A 21,562-nucleotide genomic window follows, 5' to 3' on the forward strand; every position below is an offset into this window, starting at 1 on the left:
CTCCATTGTCGAAGAAATCATGTAGAGAAATTAATTGCTCACAAAATTCATTAAAATTACAAGGCATCGAGCACGAATAGGGAGCGGATAACTTCCCGTGATCTACATTCGATATTCAAAGCGGTATCGAGACTAAGGGTGACGATCATGGGAAACATGATCGCGACATGACGTCTTCGAGGGCAGACCTTATGAGGAGGGAATCCAGGGAGTATCGTCAGCGGCGTTCCGACGGAATGTTTTCTGGCTCCGATTTTGCTTTCCTCATCAAATTGGACAATTTCGATCCCCACCGTCCTCTCAAACTGGCATGAGAGCCGGACGAGCCAATGAGAGACACTCAAGCTCTCCCATGTATCTGAATAAGCGATCTTCAAAGCAAAACGGAGCTCAGAGGAAGAGCACAGGAGACCGGCGACGAAACTTTGGACTTGAAGTTCACGAAATTGTGGAGAAGGCGAGGAGCCTTGACGGGAACACGGGAGTATCTTCCTCTCGATCTGTAGAATCGAGTTCTCGAATATATGTCGATGCTCGTGATACCAGTCCCGAGGAGATAATTGGTCTCGAGGTTGAATCAGAATCGCCCCAAAGACGGGGTGGGTCACAATATAAAATACGCGTTGCCTCGAAATCATAGTTAATTGATTATTCCAGCCCCGGAGGATCGATTTTCTGGTCCGATACCCATTCAGCCAGGGAAGATTCGACGGCTTTGTGCGTAGTAGATACCTGGTAGTCCCATCAGACCGATTTTCATTCACCCGGATCCTGAATTCGATTTATCGATGAAATTCTGGAGAACCATCGTTGATCCCTCGAGGCAGAGGGTGACCGATAGGCGGTCTCCTTCCCGATGAGCATGAAATTGCTTGGTCTTCCGTCGCCCCCACACTCTGGATCCGGGTAACCTCGCGACAAGGTTCACCCATGACCCTTGATGCTGTGCTCCTTATTTCCAGCGTCTGGTCTCTTTCGATGGTTCCCGCGAGCTCATCGATTGAGATTCGCAAGGACGGACGAGAAAGTGAGGGGATATTCGGAGGCTACAGTTTTCCACGTTCCGCGGATAGGGCCCTCTGTTTATCGGTGACGACGCCTTGATGTTGGCATTGTGAGGTATCTCTCTGCCTCCACTGAGCAGCGAAATGAATTTCCTCTTACATCGTATGTTGATACGGAATGCTGCGGGAACGCTGCCCTCTTCCTACGATTCTCTTCCCAGCTCCTGCCTCGATCCTATGTATCTGTGAGTCCGTGCGCCTCAATCATCTTTACGTTATGCGGCCGTCTGGCCACATCTTTCATTGTCTGTGTGTGCCGTCGTTTCTGTGTTTCCTCACACGAAAGGAGGAGCGTTTGCTCGCTCGCTCGTTCGTTCGTCCGTTCGTCACTCAGGGCCCGCTCCCGGCCGGGCAGACAATGGAGGGCCAACCCAGCAGCCAACACAATGGAACAGGCACCGCCCAGTCTGAGAGAGACTTTCAGCCCTCCTTCGACGAATTGTTCTCCTGGCAACCGCCCGCCCGAGAACACGGCAGGAGACACACTGTTTAGGTAGGAGAATAAATTGAGAAAGGGACCCTATGGGGCGAAGAACGCTGTGCAGGCTTCCATCGGCTGATACAGAGCCGATAGCGTGAGGCGAGCCGATGCTCTTCGAAGCGATGCGGGGCAACACAAGGAAGACAATACTCAAAGCTTCAAGGAACGAATTTCGCCCAGCGAGGATAACTTAGACCAGACATCCGGATTGGGGTGGCTTGCGCCCTCCTGCTCCTCCTGATTTTCGTCCAGGATTTCGTCCCAATCCTGACTCCCTTTCCTTCTCGTCCCTCTCGCCGCTAGCGGACGACGCACGGCGCGACGTCCACCGTTGCTTCTCCCGAAAGGGCCAGTCGCGCATTGAAACAGTCTCGGCTGCAACCGACGTTTTTCCGTCTGACGTACGTTTTGACTTTTCGGCGCGCCTTCCATCGATAGACGACAGGAGAAATATACCAAGAAAAACAACTCTTCGTTCATGTGCCATCGAATTTTCGACATTTAGTGGGAATAACTTTGTGCGCTCGGAAGTTCAAGTCAGTTATCAATCAATAAGCTCAACGTTGTCGTCGACGGAGAAGAAAAAAACACAAGTCAAGAAATTTCGAAGTGAAAAGAATCGAGTGTTCTGGACCGCCTCCATCCGTCCGCAGGCCGGAAAGACAATCTACACCGGAGATCACTCGAGCAGGTTAGTGGGAAATCGGAGCGAGGGGGAAACCAAGGCAGTGCCAGCGTGACAATTTGGTAGTGCCCCGAAGAAGTCGTGAAGAGTATCGCGGAAAAAATTGTGGCGCGCTTCGACTCCAGTCAAACATTGCGGAAGTTTCCTCGAAGAGCTCGACACGGGCATACGATGCACCGCGGCTCGGGTATCCAGCTATAGATTCTCTCTGTCCAGAGATCGTGAAGCATGCACCGGCTGAACTGTCTAATTTACGACATTGTTGTGAGCGGAGCCTGTTTCAGAAATCGATCCTAAGTACATTTGATGTTGTCATAAATTATACGAGGACTTCGGAGGAGTGAGTGAACAGAAAAGAGCAAAATAAGACTATTAATTGCCGCTCGCGCATCCCGCTCATCTACCGTGTTTTCAACCTGTTCACCGCTGTCCGCGGAAACAGGGAGGAGAAGGACCGAATCTAATTTTAGTGAACTCTCGTCTTGGCTCATTTATGTCTTCTTTACGTCGCCAACGTTTACCGTAGCGGACTCAATTGTCGGAGAAGAGGAGCAGTGACTTCCGTCGGCCAAGACAGTTTTCGTGAAGTTCTATCTCTCTCTTGCGGGTGCCTTCTTGGGGAAACCTCCGACCTGGCCGCTCATGAACGGAGAGCGCAACATGGTCCTAGTCAGGGAAACCTCCGTACGGGCATACGACTATCTACCAAGAAAATGGATTTTGAAGGAAACAGAGACACAATCACACCCCGATCGCTCTTCGATAATTTCTGGAGCGCATGGTGGGAAGATAACACCGGATGGAACGGAGAAGGAAGAATAAAATTATGGAAGAAGATGGAAAGTAGGCTTCGAGGGTTTTCGAGCAACGGATCTCTCGATCAGGAGGCATCCATAAATCATCTGGCTTGTCAACGCGGACACTGGCCACCGTTCGGCCGAAGACGCCACGCTAGCGTCATGAAGAGGGGCGAATTTTATTTGATTTCATTCCATTAAGAAAAAACACCAAGCCCATCTCTCGATAAGAGTGCACTTCATTAAGCGAAGCGGCGGAGCGGTCTCCAATCAGATAGTCAGTCCGCAGATGTAGGTTTTGTCATCCACAGAGAGCCGGTCGCGGCGCGGCGTTGACAAAGTGCGCGGCAAGACAATTGGCGAGGAATTTCCGATTTTGACGACCGCACGTCTAGCTATTCGAGAAATTTCGCTGTCGCCTTGAAGAAGTGTTGTCAAGTAGAAGACGGACTGAAGATGCTCCTCGAAGGCAGATAATGCAAATAATATTCGTCGATGATAAGAATAAGGAGTTGATCAGCAACTGTTTGTCGCCACGACTGGATCTTGTTGTCAGAAGACTTTATGCTCCGTCGCTGGAGGATGTTGATTGTGGCCCTGCCGCTGCATCTTCGTTGTCGATGATGGCGACCGCCGCGGCGGCACTTCACCCAGAATGTGATGTCTACACACACTCTTGCGCACAGACAGCTACAAGGACAGAAAACGAACGACCGACCGACGAACGGATGGATGGATGGATAGATGAATTCACCGACATTCAGACGGAGAGCAGGAATTCCTCAGGCGACCCGGGTGGCGAAAGCTGAAACAGAGAAGAAGATCCTCGCTATCGATCTTCCTGAGGTTAAGGTATCCTACAGTTGTAACAAAGAAGATGATATGCGGCCCATGAGCTAACGAAACGACGATTTAAGCCAGCCAGCAAGTCACTCACTCACACACGAGTCAACCGACACGAGAGTTAGTTTTAGGTGAATTTTACGGCCGAGTGATTCCTCCGGTCGCCTTCTTCTAGCCGTTCGGGGAAGTGAAGACGGAGACTGAAGTGTCTGTCGGTATGGCACTGGAGTCAGCGGTGTCAGAAACAACCGGAGCGGTCGCGAAAAACCGGAGACGATATAAAATGTCGCCCATTTTCTCCTTCGGCCTGGACTCAAGTCATTGGAATTTATTCCTCTAGAATCGATGGGAGTAGTAGAAAAGGTAGATCAGAATGGGGTGGGAACTCGTCAGAAATCCTGCGAGGGGTGCTCCACGCCGACGTCAAGCCGCATGCGTTTCGAATTCGTGGCATGTCATTGCCATCCATGGGGCACGCCGCCGGGACAAGACATTCGCGAATCGCGCATTGGGCCGAGGTCTGAATCGATGTGTTTGCGCTTCATTCTCTGAATTCTTTTGTTCCGACAATCATTATGAGTCATTGTAGTTCCGTCCCTCCCGCCGTAGAACAAGGCGAGCGAGCGGTCAAAGCGAAACAGGGCAAAGACGAGCGGTAACGAGTCGATACGAGCCGGTCGACGCCATGCCAAGCCCAAAGAGGTCTCCTCTGAGTATCCATACTTCGACGGTTATTGTTTTCGGCGGAAGAAAAAAAAGTGTTACATCGACCATTATCATTAGGGACTGTTCGAATCTGAAACCGAATCTTCTTTTTCCGCGGGACCATATCCGACCGTCGGTCGCATGACGGCATTGCTGTGCCGAGCGTGTTCATTCGAAGCTGGAGCTCAGCTCAAATCAAGTCGACGAATTAGGCAACTGCGGAGAGCCCTTCGACGAGCTTCGTGGTGCGCGGATCGAAGATTTGCACCTTCGCCGAGTCTGTGCACCATGCTCAGGAATGCAAGTCGCCGAATCAGACCAGGAAAATTCACCAACGGGGAAAGCTATTTTACAAAAGAGAGAATACTAGCGGTTAGGCGGTAAGGTTCTCGTATCGTCGCAAACGGCAGGCGGCTCGTCAGTGCCTTCTTCGCTTTGTGCTGGTCGTTTGAGGCGGTTTTTGTTGTAGAGGTAGCATTTTTATGCGGCATGGTGAGACCAGATTTAGCTCATCATCGTCTAGGCTGCCAGGGACTCGACAAGAAACGACCACAAGAAGGGCAAGTTATGCCATTCTTGTTCTTCAGAGTCCTATGTTCACCGAACAGTCAGGGGAAAATTGCCTTCCGAGCTCTCGCCGTTCGCAGAGCCTTCTTGTCAGTCTTCTCTGCATCCGTAAAAGCGTGCTTTTCGAGCGCACGAAAATTGCAGCCAAGTCAATGCTCACTCCAGACAACGATCCGCCTCTGCGTCGATTTCCGATCGACACATCCCCTCGACTCGATCCCGTTTGCCCGAATCGCCAACTATCCTGCCGCGTGCTCTTCCATCCGCCCCGACTAAATCCATTGTAAATGGCTTGCGAAGGTTCCTGGTCTCTCGAGACGGAATCATTTCACTTATTGCGATTCGGCGCGTTCAGTCGTGAGGACGAGGCTCGAAGCCCAAGCAGCCAGAGCCCTGAGGCTAAAACCGGGTGCAGAGCTCTGTTTGGAGGCGCAATCCGTTGTGTCCTCCCGTCTCTCCCATATTCTGAAGGCGCTCTGGCCAGGGAGGTCCCCGTGTACGATGGAGATGTGCGTTCGCTGAGGAAATTGAGCGGCCGACTGCATTTGTGTTCCGACTCTTGTGTTCATCTGCTCAAATGATGACAGATCGCGTTCGAGGAGAAGTGTGAGCGTCGGCTTCGAGTCGGTTTATTGGGCGCTAATTCATTTTGTCACTTATATATGCATTAACGTGATATACTATTAGTCAGAGATCGATCATTGTAAGCTAAAGCTGCGCTGCGTGCCTGCATGGCGGCACCGTTTCCCGCGCGGTCGGCCACGCGCCGCCCGCAAAGTGTTTCCAACGAGCATGGCACTTACCTTTCATCATCCTCACCGCAAAGATCACTGCAATTATCAGCGGTGTCGTATTGTACATCAGCCGATCACCGGAGGAATTCTCTCCGGGAAGGAATAAGAAACGAATAAGACGAGGGTGAGCGAAAAGATTCCGCTCAGACCCGGATCGATGATATCATCGAAAAAAAAAACATTTTTGAAAACCAAACCGACTTCACATTTGCACTCGCAGCCTCGTTTATGGCCCACGCTCCCCTGTCGGCCCTGCTCTCGGTGCTTCGAACTCACTGACAGAATCACGGTTTTCGTTTTTCATTATTTTTTTCGCATTCAGAAAATTAAATTTGGTGCCAGCACGCCCCCTATTCTGCTGTGGTAGGAGAAGAAAATACAGCGCGCCAACGGCAGCAGCCATAACGGCGCGCGCCTGCCGGCGGAACCGCGGGCGGCGAAAGGATCCATCTCTGCAGATTATTGGAAATTGACTTGCATTACTTAAAAGCCTCAAGAGCTAATGAGAAGCGTGACAGAACGAGGTAGCTCCACGCTGGAGATATTTCTTCTGCTGCTGCTGCTGCTGCCGCGGCGTCGGCGTCGACCGAAGCTAGCTAGTGAAGCGCGTAAGGGAAGCTTCAAGCGATTTCTTTCATCAAGATCGTCAGGCCGATCGTTTCCCTCTCCGCCGTTCTTCTCGAGCTCGGGGAAATCAAGAGAAGCCATTGATTGTCCATACTCGTTGTCATGAGTGCTGCAGCGCTGGCTTCACTACTTCTAATATTGAATTGAAGCTCGCTCAAAGATGTACAATTTGTCTTGGACCAATCCTTCGATGAACGCGAGTGGGAATTTCAATTTTTCCCCTCTCTTCTCCAGCAGATATATCGCGCTATTCTGGAATAACTGTCTGCGAAGTGACGACGCTTGTTCCATGCCTCACCCAGTATGCAAATCATCGAAGTACGTTCTTGTAGTTGTTGCAGATTCCGCCGAATCGCTCCATAAGCTTGCCGTCCCTAAACGACGGAGAACAACGGCTGCGGAGGAGCCCTCTGAGCGAACGAATCTGAGCGACAGTTGTGACTGACTGAGCCACCTGAAGCGGGCCCATCATGAAAGGTTCTTTGCGACGCGAAGCACGCTGACGAATAACTCCCACAGAGCTTTGCATCCGAGAACAACAAAAAAAAGTGTAGGTAAATGCTGCGCGGACGGAAACTGAAAGCTGAGTGGGAATCATTGGTGAGGCTCGCGTCAGTAAGTCAGTGTCGTTCGCGTCACGTCGGAGACTACTCGTTTTGTGTCAGTCCGAGTGACATCCCTCGTTCAAATCCGTTCTGGGCGCCTGTGCCCGCTCGAGTCGGATGACTAGCTGCGCATTCGCATCCTTCCGCCGGCCTCGTGACGCATTCCAGTCCCGATCGATTCCGAATCGATTCAAGCCCGAGGATGCCGCCATCTCGGGTTCGCGTCCTGGAGAATACTGCGAACTCGAACCGATTCTCCAAGCGAAATCCGGGAACAAAAGCCGACGGGTCCGTCCCAAGCTTCTAGGCAGAATTCTCTATGCGGCGATCGATGACGTTTTTGGAAATTTAATAGAAGTGACGTCAGCTGAAAACGATGGCTCGCAAAATGCTCACGATTCCACCGATAGTGAGAACTCATTAGATGTACCTTCGAACGAGGAACCAGAATTGGCGTTCTCACTGTTTTAATAGTGCTTCGTTCGAGTCCGCGAAAACGATACCTCGCTTCAACATTGCGCGTGATGATGCTCGCGTGGAATAGGGACGCGAGTTCGACGATGGAATCGTTTCACGCTGCTGGATTTTCTCTCTGTCCGTGACAACGGACATCATTAGAAACCGTTTGATTGTCGATTTGGACGAAGTTTTGAGTTTCTGTTACGTTCCCACCGAATTCGGCAACGCTCCGGAAACCGGTGCTCCCGGTCAGCACAGCGCGGCGGCTTTCTCGACATTGGTCGCAGCGGACATTCTCATCTTGGGGAGCTGTGTGCTTGACGACAAATACAAGACACACAATCACAGACAATTATTGTTCCACGCATATTCCGATGACATCGGTGCGTCGACCAGCTCGGCATTATCCTGAGAATTCAGTGGCTATTTGCTTTTCCACTTTTCTGTGGAAGCCGAAGGGACAGGACAGCACCCATTTGGCTGATTGTAATAGCATGCGATCGGATAAACTCGTCCACGACAATACCGAGCAGCCGCGCGGCGAAAATAAAGCGAGACGGCACGGTGAAAAAAAATCACTCGAGGAAAGCGGAAGGATGTGACACTCCCAGATGAAATTGTTCCAGACCGACGCGATATCACCAATAATTATATTGTCTTACCGAGTACATCATGGACATCGACAACGGAGAATCGGAATAGAAGGGAAGGTATTCCATCCATCGACGAAAGCATCGCCGGCGCAGCCAACGACTTATTGTTCATCGTTTACGCGACAGAAAAACGGCGGGGAAAATTGAGGGAGATTCTGTCCGCGGCTAGTATTCGGGAGAATATCTAATCAGGTACCGAAAAAAAGTGCGATCGCGGGGATTACGTAAGAACACGTCTTCTTTGAAGCGGTCGACTCGACGCTTCTACCTTGAGGACCAGCGGTAACTAGGAACGCCTTGCGAGACTCACCATGTTCGCAACCTCAACGACAAGAGCAGTGATAACAGGAGTCGCGAAGGAAGCGGCGAAGTGCTTTAAAGTGTTGTGAGGAGTAATAAACAATGGAACGCTCGGACGAGCAGAAGTAGCAGCCCCGCGACGAGCAACACCCTATAAATTTTGCCACTTGTTCAACTGCTGCCGCCGATGATGATGATGATGATCATTGTGGCGGTAGTAATAATGGCGAAGAGAAATCGTTGATTTGCTGAGAGGGACGAGCCGCTCCCTGACCGAAGCTGACTTGTTCGATTTGTTCGTTTTCATCAACGGAATGCGCAACTTGCCGCTGCTGTGCCAGACGCCAAATAACACTCGATAACAATGCCTCTTTTAATTCGGCGGAATTCCCATTCCGCAGCACCGTGTTACCGGCGCTGCAATCAATATCCCCAATATATAAGGTCCTGATCCGCTGTCGTCCGAAAAGAAGAGAGAGCGGGAGCCCGATCGAATTATTGTGCCGCGCGTGCTTTGCTTCGATTCGCCTATAACGGATTCCGGCAAGCTCGAGCGACCGACGATCATTCAGTTAGTAGGACGACCGACCAGCTTTCTTTAAGCAATTAGCGCCGGCAGTGAATGAATGTTTACGTTCTGCTATAGTCGACACTGTCAATATTTCGAGCCGGACAGAACCAAGGTTGCCGCGGTCGAGGGAATGCGACTGCTGCGACGCCGATGGACACCACCGGAAGAATTTTCCCGTGTACAGCACGGATTTTTCGAACATATCATCGGTTCGTCCGTCCGTCCGTTCCTCCATTGGTGGTTTGTCTGGTGTTGGCTGCCGTGGTGTCTGTCACTTTTTTTTGTCGTGGCTACAACAGCAGCGTCAAAAAAATAACGCCAACAACAGCGGCGGCGATTTTCATGAGGCAACATGGCCCGCGGCGCTAAAACGTATTGGTTAAACGGCGGCGCTCACTCGGTAGCTGCTGTACCAAACGACTAACGTACTGACTGCCTGGTTTCCTTACTTGCTTGACCGCCGCTTCAGTCCATCATCATCACGGTCGTCAGTCGACAAAGGATCGAAGGATCGCTTGACCAATGGATACTCGCTCGCTCGCTCAATCGCCCCGTCCGCCATCGATCCACACATGGTGCAAAAATGAATGGACGGGCGGGCGGACTGACGGACAGGCAGACGATCGAGCGAGCGACTGAAGGGATCGATGGATGAACGCCGAACAAACGGCGGTGTGAACAAATTAAAACGCTTCGCTACTATTACCCGAAATATATTGATACTCTCGCGAGGACGTTCTTCGGTACGTCATCAGATCCACTGCTGTTCGATACGCGTCGCCATCGGTGGTCCGTCGATCGGTGGACCGCGTTCACTCAGCCAGATTAAACGCCCCCGATCGTGCTGTGAGTGGACTGCGCCGATTGTGGACCGCGAGTCTGCGGGAAGGCGATTGGAAACTCGCGGCAGAATTCAAGGGGACCAGTCGACGCGCAGAACGCAATTTTCTTGCGAGCGAAGCGCGGAATTTGGGTGCGGCGCGCACAGCGACGCTGCTGTGCTGATTTGCTTTGAATCTATCTACGACACCGAGGCGAAAAAGAGGAGAAGAACTCTTTTGTGCGGACGCTCATTAAACTTCCCGTTCGAACGGTAGCCGGTGCGACGAGCCTGCGGATTGTCTGTCCTCTTGGATAATGTACACCGGCCAATACCCGAGGCGGCCTGATTGTTGAACGACGACACTGCATTCTCATCAAACCGGCGAGAGAACAACGAATTAAGAACTTCTAAGACAATATCTGATTGATATACGAACGAGATAGGCGCCGTCGGCAGTTTAGCTGCTCGGATCCTTCGACTTCGCTCTGAAAGACGAAGCAATGACGCCGCCGTGGATTTGACCACAGAAACTCTGGACCTTTCCTGACCTCTAAGTGACCCCCGTCTGATGCAAACACGCAGCGAGGAGTGAGCCGACGACCATCAATAAACGTTCAACGTAGTTGCTTGTCAAACGCCAGAGCTGCCACTGTCGCAGTTTAGTCCGAGATCCTAACTCCGAATGGCCGTACCGAGCTTCTAGTGGAACACTTATGGCTGGGAGCGGTGAGAGGAACTCGATAAATCCTCGCCGGAGATCGGGGAAACAAGTCGTGGCTGGCCGACATATTTCATTTTTGGGAATACGGCAAGCCTCATGAATGACTTCGCGAAGCTGAGCCGTTCCGAGTTTTCTGAGTGGGCGTCCATCGAGCGGAAGAGATCCACCTCCTTGGTTTTTGTTTTGCCTTCACAGGAACCTGAAAGGCACACAGCGCCCTGTGAAGTCTCTCTATTTGCCGGGCGCTTGCTCGGCGAGTCGGTCATCTTTCTGAGTGACCACCCTGAAAGGGGGCTGGCTAGCTGCATCACATATTTCATCTACAATGAGGGGACAGCAGCGGGACGATATGGCTGCGCGGTCATTTAGCAAAACAAGCGGCTCAGTGATGGCCCACCGCGGCGACCGACAATTAATAATATTTCTCTAAGCTCAAAACCCCGGATTCCCGTACGAGAGCTCTCAATCCACTCGCCCTCTCGGCTTTTTTTCGGGATCCAGTTCGAGGATTCGTGACATCGAAGCCAGAACCGGCTTCGCTCTTAGGTTCCACGAGACTTCATGAATATCCTCGTAGACCGAGGATGGAGAATGTCCCAATCCAAGTCATTCATTCACTCAGTCTTACCTGAGATCGACTCGGTACCTTGATGTGTGATACTTGAGAGCTGATTGTGAGAGCCTGGATGAATGGAAAGTTGTTCATTCATCCATTTGGGTGTCAGTCAATCAATCAATTGAATCATCTATCACTTCTGGATCTAGTCGCTCACTCGGTCCGACTCGCTGTCTTGCCGATCATCGATAATCGACGAAAAGCACAAGGATGCGGCCGGCGCGATAAAGAGCAGCGTTCTTGTCACGCGTTGATGTTCGCAGCTTTCCGACATTGGGTAGTGTCACGTTTGGGCAATTATTTTAACGACGACGATGCACCTCAGCGCCGCAGACGCACCGAGCGAGCGAAAAAGAAACGGACGGTGCTTGGAGCGTCTGCGCGTCCGTACGTACGGCCGACCGACCGACCGACCGCAAGAGCGACAACAACAACCACGGGAACAACAATTCGCTCTACGGGTGACAGTCCACTGTGATCGATAGCGGAACGGCGAGATCCGGCGCCGCTGCCAAGTTCGCCAGATAAGTTTCATCGCAGCCGCGGCCACCACCATCATCATTATAAATATTATTAACATTATTATGATTTTCTATGTGATTTTCACACTTGCCTTTATTCAGTGCAATTATCTTGCTGCGCCGCTCGGAACTCTGACACCGTCCGTCCGCCGGGCGGTCGCCTCCCCCGACGGACGAACAGACGGACGGTCGGCCGGCCGGCCGACCGCTCGATCGTCCTGACAAATTCACTTCCAAGAGCGATGGCACGACCGCTGGCGGTCAACGAATATTTATCCATCTACTCAATTGGACGAAGTTCAGGTGATTTCAGGCGACTTCAAGTGACTTCAATTGGAGAGAATGACCGACTTCGACGTTTCATTATCTGATGGCGATCACTGATCTCGGCTGCGCGCTCGCCGGTATCTTCCGAAACAACAACGACAAAATGACGATGATGATGCGCGTCGCAACGACATCGATGGGAACCGATCGACTGCGCATGACTCCCGAATTCCTTCCTGGATCGCCTTCAAGATCGGGGTCCTCTCCATCGCGAGTCGTTCCTACATTCCAGACCAGGGACGCTAGGGAATGTAGTTTCGAGGAAAATGCGACAGATGACAAGTCAACTGTCGGCGGCATTCCCTGCCGCCCATTTTGATCACAATTAATTTCTTATTGGCGCTTTGTTCGATCGATCGTCGTCGCTGTTGTTGTCATCGGACAGTGGCGCGGCGGTACGATTAGCCCACGGAAGAATGAGCGAGTTTCGTGGAGCACAATCTACCCCGAGTCATCTGGCCGGACCAATTTCCCTGACCGACCGATAACGGAAAACCTCATCATGGCATTGTCCTTCCAAAACACTCCAATCAACTTGTTCGTTGACCACACAAGTTCCTCCCAATAGTCGACTAACTAGAGAACCCCAATCGTTTATCACTCGGCGGACGCATTGCTTGAAAGCTTGTTCCCTGCAGAACATTCCGAGGAGCTGTCCCAATATACGCTTCTGGAGGCGTTGAAGGCAGGGTCCACGGCAGAAGCCTCTGTGACGCCTGTCATGGCCGCGCGCAATGATGGAGGTCGGCGTTGTAGCTGTCTCGTATTTCTCGTCGCTCAAGTTCTCGTTGCAGCTCGCCCATTCCTTCTTTTTTCTTCTCTATCAGACATCTCTCGCATTATATCTGTCGAACACTTGGTGTCTGTCGGTATATCGATCGGTCGAACTGCCTCCGGTTTCCGCCGACGACCGTCGAGAGAATGACTGAAATCGTGACGTGACGTGAGGGAGCCGGAGAGCTAGCTTGCTGCTCTGCAATAATTATTAGAGCAGGAGCAACGGTGGCAACAGTGTCAGCGATAGGAGCTCTGGAATGCTCGGTTGAAGGGGAGAAACAGGAAAAAAGAAGAGAGGGGCGAGGAGGAAACGGTCTTTAATAATTGTTACAATAACAATTATAATCGTCGAATGATACCGGCACGTTGTTGACTTAGGCCAACAATCTCTTCTGGACATTTCGGCGCTCTGTCGCTCGTCCTTTCGGTTCATTCCGTCTCTCTGCCTCGTATCATCATCCGTCCACTGCTTGATTTCATTTCAAGCCCTCCTCCCCTCAGCCATTTCAACCGTGTCGAGATTCGTCATTATGACTTCTATAATTCGGTAAATAAATCACGGAGCGAGACTCACAGCATTACCCCGCGGAAAAAGGATCAAGTTTAGACGAGGCTCCTGACAGCAGCAGGGATTTGAAGTCGAGTCCTACAGCGAGCTCCGCCGCCCGAACCCCCTGATGATCCACTGATACTTCGGCGAAGTTCCTCAAAATCTGCTCCCTGATCGCCGTATTGATTAATCGGTTTAAATGCGCAATTGAATATTTCCAGATTGTACGCGTGAGTGGAGCGTCGGCCGTGTAGCCTGTGTGTGTGGTATAAGTAAACTGTTTGTTAGGGAGGGGCTGACGAACAACGAGTAAGAGTGAGATGAAGAGAGAAAAAGAGCTGGAGCGGCGAGTAACAAGCTCGTTTTTTTTCTGGTCACGTTCAAGTGAAGCGGCCGTCAATTCGATCCGTTCGATTCGACCAACGGTCAGTCGAGCAAGTAGTCAGGTAGGCAGGCAGAGAGGCAGTCTTCAGACAATGGATATTGATCGCACCTAGCTGCTTGACCGACTCGTCGCTGCTGCCGTTGCTGAGTTAAGTGAAGACTTGATCACATAATGGAGCCCGTCTCTCTCAGCCTCTATCCCTCGTTTCCTCTACGTTCCTGCTCGCGCACTGACTCGTTGGGTAAGTCGAGCATCGCGTCTGATACTTGTCGTGTGCTGCTAGCAGAGCAGAGAGAGAATCGACGAGGGACGAACGATCAGAGATTGGTGGCCGGGATGATGCGCAGAAACTTCAACGAAGTTTTCTGCATGACAATAGATCACTTTTTAAAAACCACCTTTCATTCTCGGGACATCGATCCCGAGGCCGAAAAAGCGCCGCAGGAAGCGTCAGGACAATGTTCGGTCACTAAGCACTACGTTCAGTAAGCCGAAGCGTACGCCCAGAAGTGGTATGCCGATGTTCCACCTGATCGATGAATCGCCGTAAATCGAAGCGTTCGTAGTTTCTTTCCGCTCTACGTTAGAGAAACCCTCAGGGTGTTTCGATGGGGCGATCCGAACGCCTGGGTACTACGCTGGAAGTGCAATCAGAGCCCACGATCCGAGACACCGTTGCCGACGGTGTCTGGATTTCTGTAGCGCGCCTCTTCCCTCTGCGGCCTGTGCGTCTGGTCCGGCAGGTCATGCGCGCGCGCTCGGACTTTTTAGAGCTCATCAAGCGTGACACCTCATAAGCAGAGCGGAGGGAGTCAGTGAGAGCAGCTGCTTATCCGTGTGGGTGATCGTGAGCCGGGAGAGCAAGTGCGAAGACGAGACGGATTGGAAGAATGTCCGAGAGAGGCTGAATCGTATAAAAAGTAACTGGTGTCAAAATTTGTGCGTTAATCATGGGTGGTCGTCATCGGTGCCATCGCCGTCTGTATAATGGCTCGGCTAGGCTCTCTCTCGGTCTCTTTTCTCTTTCGCTTCTCTCTACTGTCGTTGTTTCTAGATGCGGTAGAGCGGCTGATGCGATGAGAATTCGGACGGCCGGACGACCGGAGGCAGCAAAGGAGGCGATTGGCCAGTCATCTAGCCAAGCATCCAGAAAAGAAAAAAAAAAGAAGAAAAGGCCTCAATCTGGGACGATTTTTTTTCTTCTCCCTCGTAATGCTCATCATCGTCGTTGTCTTCGTCGTTCACGTTCGATCGAAGGTCGAGAACACCGATACCCGTTCACACAATTATCTGGCAATTATGATTATAATAGTCGACGGAGAAACGAAAAACTCGGCTTTTAATATTGTCCCCTCCAACGGCGTCGCCGCCGCTATCGATTCCTATCTTGCCGATTCGCTTTAGTGTCGGTAGTCGCGGCCAGAACCGTCCTGTACTAGTTTCCAGGGTGAGAGTTCTCGAGACGACGATCAGATTTCATCATCGCATTGGAAGCCCAGCATGCTAAGCCCGGAGGAGCTCTCGCGAGTTTTATTCGATTCGTTACAAAGCTTCTACGGCACGACTGAATGCCAACGATTGCCGCCGATGTAGATTTCATCGTCGGTCATCCCGAAGTGGACCGGGAAATCTGGGGACATTTTTCTGGAAAACAGAACACTGAAGGGAACAATTCCATGCGTCCTGCTCCTCAATCCGCTTGAAATTCGGCGAAGAACACGCGTAGCGGTTTACTTCTTTTGCTGACAAGACTGACAACAATTGCGGCGTTCAGTCTGCCATGATTGTGGACTTAGCTCTTTAAATTGAAATAGATTGGACAACAACTTCTTAACAGCTAACTGACTCAAGCTGGCCACAACAGGGTACTTCCGCGCCGCTGACTGAGACAGCGGCAACGACTCGAAAGGCCATTTTTACTTAATCTATGTGAACGACGTGGAAAGCTTCGTGTTTGAGCAGTATCCCTCAGCTTCCTCCAGCTCGATTCTTCAGGTCTTGAGACAGCGATATATTAGCATTGGAGCGTCAGAATTCCCGGAGGGCAGATGTTTTGCGTTCGGGAATTCGCGCGCCGAAGAGAATGCCCACCGCCACGTCTCGATTGGGAAAACTTCTGGGAACTTCCTCATGCGATTGAGACTCCCGGCGGAGACTTGGATCAGATTTCGGTTGCATTCTCACTGCTCATGTATACAGTAAAAGCTCGTCACTACGAACACGAAGGGAACGACGAAACTGGTTCGCTGTACCGAGTTTCCGCTGTAACGAATGCCGCTCAACACTATCCCTATGGCGAGCTGGCCAAAGGAGGAGAAATTTCTTGTTCGTTGTACCGAGAATTTTGTTGTAATGGGGGTCGTTATAACGAGCTTTTACTGTACTTATCGCCGGATCGGGTTTGTTCAGATCAACTCAGAGGACACCGAGATGCCCGAAACCCTTTATTTTACGGAAAACGCTGAAAATTGCGGGAATTTGAGTTGACTCGCCGCTATTGTCAGCTGTTCGGAGAATCATCTACTCATGACGCTCGAGACATTCACATATCCTGGATTGAGATGACGGCTTCCTCGTTTCCGCCCACACCCCCTCTTATTCGTCCCGCACGCGTGCCTTCAGTACTTCTCGTCCGCCGGGCGAGGAGAGTGGGAGACTGCTTTGCTGACTGACTGAGTGACCGACCGACTGACTGCATAGCTCGCTTACCCGCTTACTCGCTGTCTAGGAGAGGGAGAGATTGGGACGGCGAACAATACCATTGATCGTGATCGTGATCTACCAATTTTAAAAATGTTCAACGAGATTGAGGTGACCGCAAGCTACAACGATGTTTCTCAATGATGGCGTCGTTGTTGTGGCAGCGGCGGCGGCTGTCTGACAAGTCTGATTATTTTGTTGGCAACGATTGATTATTGGAGCTGCCCTCTGGCTTGAGTTGACGAGTCCGATCGCCGTCTTTCGCCTTCCTGTTCGTTACTTTTCTCCTCGGGCCCTCGGTCGTGCTTTGCCGTGAGGCGTCTTCATTGATTCACTCATTTATTTAGACGTCACCGTACGATTGAGGGTATAAGTGTTCTGGCCATTGTTCTCCGCATGGATGAAGTCACAGATTCTCAGAGATGCTCTAGCTTCGAGAATCTTCTCGGTGTATCTCCTCCGTTTGATGCTCAGAAATCTGGACATCTCACTCAGACGCATGTTCGAGCATCCTATTGCTTCAGTCCGATGCACTCCTCCGCACCGAGATTTGTGCGGGTGCGGAACCTCGAATCTTCCCCTTCCTCGTACGCAGTGTTGAAATCATTCACGGTTACAGTTCAATCGCTGCGAGGAAGGATTCGTCTCGATTCGCGGAGAGCGAAGAGATCCTGAAGGTGTCCGGAAATGATGAATGCCCGGGATAGAACAATCCTGCTTGCGTACGAATCCAAAACGCATCCATAATCACCCTTTCTACCGATTGGATGAGACTTGCGAATCGATATCGATCTCGGCGACCCGTTGGCGAATTTAATCGCCGCCCATGAGCCTCCGTTCCCTCGTCGCGTTCATGGGTGACCGTGCTTAGGTGTCGGTCACGTCTTTGGCGATCCTCCCTGTATTCCTCTAGATTTTCGGAAAACGAATTTTCGGAGATATTCCTCGCGCTAGCGCGTGTAAACCGATGGATACGTATAATCGATAAACCGCTCTTCCCCGGAATTTCTCTAAGTTGACACGCTTCGCGGAGAAGGGCGGATGCCCCGACATTATTTGATGGATATTGGAGCTAGATGCTACTCGTTTGTGATCTTCCTGGGAAGATGGCGTTCTTTACGCCGATTATGATGGCCTTTAATTCATCTGTGCTCCGATGCTTCCAGGTAAGAAGAGGTGGGGGTCATTTCGTGAATCGAGGATCGATGGATGAGTGGAAATACTACTTCTTTTTACTAGCTGCGGTTTTACGTTGATTCAACTTCGGATGCTGGATCCGAAGCGTGCTACGCGATGTCGAACCTCGTTCGAACACCGATGACCGACGGTTTCCATGAATGGATGGGAGGATGGATGGATGAACCTAGCGACCAGTCGAGCGACCGGCAGCCACCGACACCAGCAAGTGCACCCCAAAGCGAGTCCGAGCAGCGTATCGGAGGAAAAGTGAAAAATAAAGAGACGGCAGCAGCCGAAAAAACAAGAATGAAGATAAGCAGAACTGATGGGCTATGACGGAATTTCCAACTCATCCGAAAAACATCTGACCCACAAAAACGAATTCCTGAATTGACCGAGCAAGCGGCGGCTGCGCGAGCCTGTGTTTATCTCCAGAAGTTCGGTACGAACAGACGAACTGACGGACAGGCGGTCAGATGGGGAGCTACCACCGAGCGAGACATTGTTCTGCATCCGATTGTAATTATTGCCTCAGAATCCGACGGACAATTACAATTGGCTGCGCTCGTTCGGGGAACCGACTGGAATATACGACAGAAGTCGTCGATGATTCCAGCGATGACTGAGGCGGCAATGAATCCGCTGTCTAGGAGCGCGTTCGGAACTCGACTTTCCGCGGCACAAGAAACGGATCGTATGGGGACATCCGCATCTGGCATCTGAAGAATTCTCGGGAGCTTGCCTTGACTTGCGAGAAGTTTCCGAAGTGGATTACGATGTCAATGATTGATTGATAATTCTTCTGATAGAGCAGAAGAATCTCACTTCCGAGTAGGTACTTCTCGCTCATTGTCACAGGTCGAGACAAAAATTACGGTTCTCATTCGGGGAAGGGCGAAGCTCCGTCGATTCCAAGTCGTACTCTGTCCCTCGTAGAACCCTCATCGAAGAATCAATATCGTAAATCGGCCTCTCGAGATTCTCTTCAAACAATTATTCGCCTTCTCCCTCACTCTGGGGTATAGGTCCGCGCGTCAGAAGTAGTGGTGGTTGTAGTAGATCTCGACGCTGCAGTCACCCGACTGCTCGAAGCAAATGTGCGCGATCATATATCAATATGGATAATGGAGAAAATGAAGATCGATAGACGCATCCTCATGTGAATAGATGATGATTGTATGTAGGGTCGGGAATGAGCACGCAAACCAGGACGCTCCTTGTAAACAAAAAATTTGAAAATCGCAGCCACACCAATTTGTCACCAAACGACAATCTTGTAATCGATCCCGGCCACCGCTGCTTCTCCACATCGAGGAAGACGCTCTTTAACGATATCGTCCAGAACCCGTTTCCATCGTCCCCGCTTCGCAGAAGCGGAGACGTGTTCTCGGTCTTAAGTTTTCGGCGTTTTCCTCGAAAATTCGTCAACCTTTCAGTGATTGTTCGGCTGTCGGATCCGGGAGATCGCCTGTGAGGCCGCTAACCCTTTATGGTGTATCTAGCATTTATCGCCTCATTGTACAGCGCGGCGTCGTTCCACCGGTACCAATGGCGTGTTTTCGACGAGATATATATTTAGTTGTAGTATCCGCGTATATGCGATTTCTGTCAGCTTTAGGCTTGCAGCCTCCCACTTGTGCTGTTGCCGCGACTTCGAGGACCGACCGACCGACGGACCGATGGAACTGATAGACGATACTTGATAAGCGAAGCTCGCCGTCCGGCCGTGCGACCAGCGAGCCAGCGGCCGAACAGAGAAAAGTGCGACAAGGAAAGTTCTGATCGTAAGCGTTGAAGTATTCGAATGAAAACTACTCAGACTGCGCCGTACACGCGAGGTCCGTTACACACCCTCGAAGGACCTTGGAAAACGTCAATGTGACGATAGATCAGCATCCGCATGCCATGTCTCTGCTCATTCATAAAAATTGTCAACTCCCAGTATAGTATGCAATACACGCGCACTCGCGATCCTTGGCGAAGCCTAATTACCATGAACTCAGCATTGGCGAGGGTCCACATGAATTCCGTATGAATGGTAGTGTGGTCAATTAGATACGCCCTGGTCACGTAGAACTCCCGGGCTCCCGCTCCGAATCTGATACCTGGTGGTAGGACGGAGGAGGAGTGTAATGCGTCAGAAGCTGACCACTCAGTCAGGATAAAGAAATTGTAATCAATTCTATCGGGGGAATCGAGCTGCACCAATGTGAATCGATGAGCATAGCGAAAAGTCTTTTTTAAAGCTTTTCGGAGCGGAATCTTTTTGAAAGCGAACGCAACAAAATCTACGACTTTCAGCGGCAGGGGTTCGAAAGCTGCGAAACACCGAAGAGTGATTGGATTCAATCGAGACACATGAAGCGTGTGCGGGATAGGTAGGTATCGAACTTTCCGGAAGTTTTCCCCCATTGTGGGTTGTGCTTAGTCTGAGATTTTATCTGGAGAATATGAGCATTTCCCCGAGCTTTCCCAAAACCGAAAAGCTTTCAAAAGCACGACCTTTGAGATGATGTTTACTCCTAACGAGGATTTCCTCGATCGTGGCATAGAAGCGATGCGAGGAGCTCGGACTAAGGGTTGCGACCCGCGATCAGCAAGCGTCCGAGGTCTCGGGAGCCTGGCACTGCTTGATTGGGTCGATATTCCGTTCGGAGATTGATATCAACGACCGCCGATCTCATTCTCCTTGACCGGTCACTCAGACGGACGGGCAGATCTTCATTCACTTCGCCGACCAGTAAGTCAGGCCCGTCACTCTCTTCAGACAGTGGAGTGGGCGTCACAATAGAAACTTCGTGGACTCACACGGGGAGCGTCGTCTCTGACGGGCATGGAAACGACGGCATGGAGAAAAATTTGTTTTCAAGTGAATTGCCGCTTTCATCCCCCTCAATTCTCGGACAAATTACGGAGATCGAACTGTTGTACGCCAACACTGCGGACGCACATGTACTCAGATCGGGAACGAGTCGGCGGTCCTTCGGCATCACGGATCGCCCGCGACTAAACGATTTTTGAAAATTTTCGACTGCAACTGTTCCCACACTGTCCTTTCGCGACCGAAGGCGTTTAGTACGGAGTGAAACATCGCCGTGATGTTCCAAAGCAAATCGCTTCCTAGTACCGATGTCGCTCAGAGGGATTCTTCGACCTCGAGTACCTATCGGAGCAAGCAATACGATGGGATGCTTCCGGACATCTCGTCTCTTGCTGAGGGCGTGCTCTCTTAGGTAGCTTTGGACGACCAAGCGCCTGAATATTCTTCCTGACGTCAGAGTCTCACGGGGAACAGCGAATCCGTTGACTGTAGGTATTCACAATCAAACGTTTGGAGCAGCATTCTTTGCAACAAGGCGAAGAACAGAAGCTGCCACAACAAACAGTCAAAGGCAATTAAACTCGAGGGGAGAGAGCGAGAATTGCAGGAGAATGCAGGAGAAACTGGCGTCAGAATAAAAATCGAATCCGCGAAATCGTTAACTTCAGAATGACGGCGAACACAGTTACGATTTTTCCGCGAAGAGGCCACCACCGATCACCGCATTACGTTTGGCTCCTTTATTCAATCCGGTCGCTCATTGTACTTACCTACTTCACTTTGTTTACATGTTCGTTCTCCCGTCCTGTCGTGAGTCCGTTGTTCCCCGTTCATCTGGGTCATGCTCTGGAGCGCTGGGTCTGAAAGCTCGATCATGCTGGACAAGAGTGGAGTACGATTCCGAAAAGCTCGGGAATTCACATCGATTGAGCTCGATTCCATCGGAGTATCTCAGCTCGAATGAACCACCGGTGCCCGTCACACGGTTAGA

This window comes from Galendromus occidentalis, unplaced genomic scaffold, assembly GCF_000255335.2.
Source record: "Galendromus occidentalis unplaced genomic scaffold, Mocc_1.1 scf7180000077488, whole genome shotgun sequence".
NCBI classification, from domain to species: domain Eukaryota; kingdom Metazoa; phylum Arthropoda; class Arachnida; order Mesostigmata; family Phytoseiidae; genus Galendromus; species Galendromus occidentalis.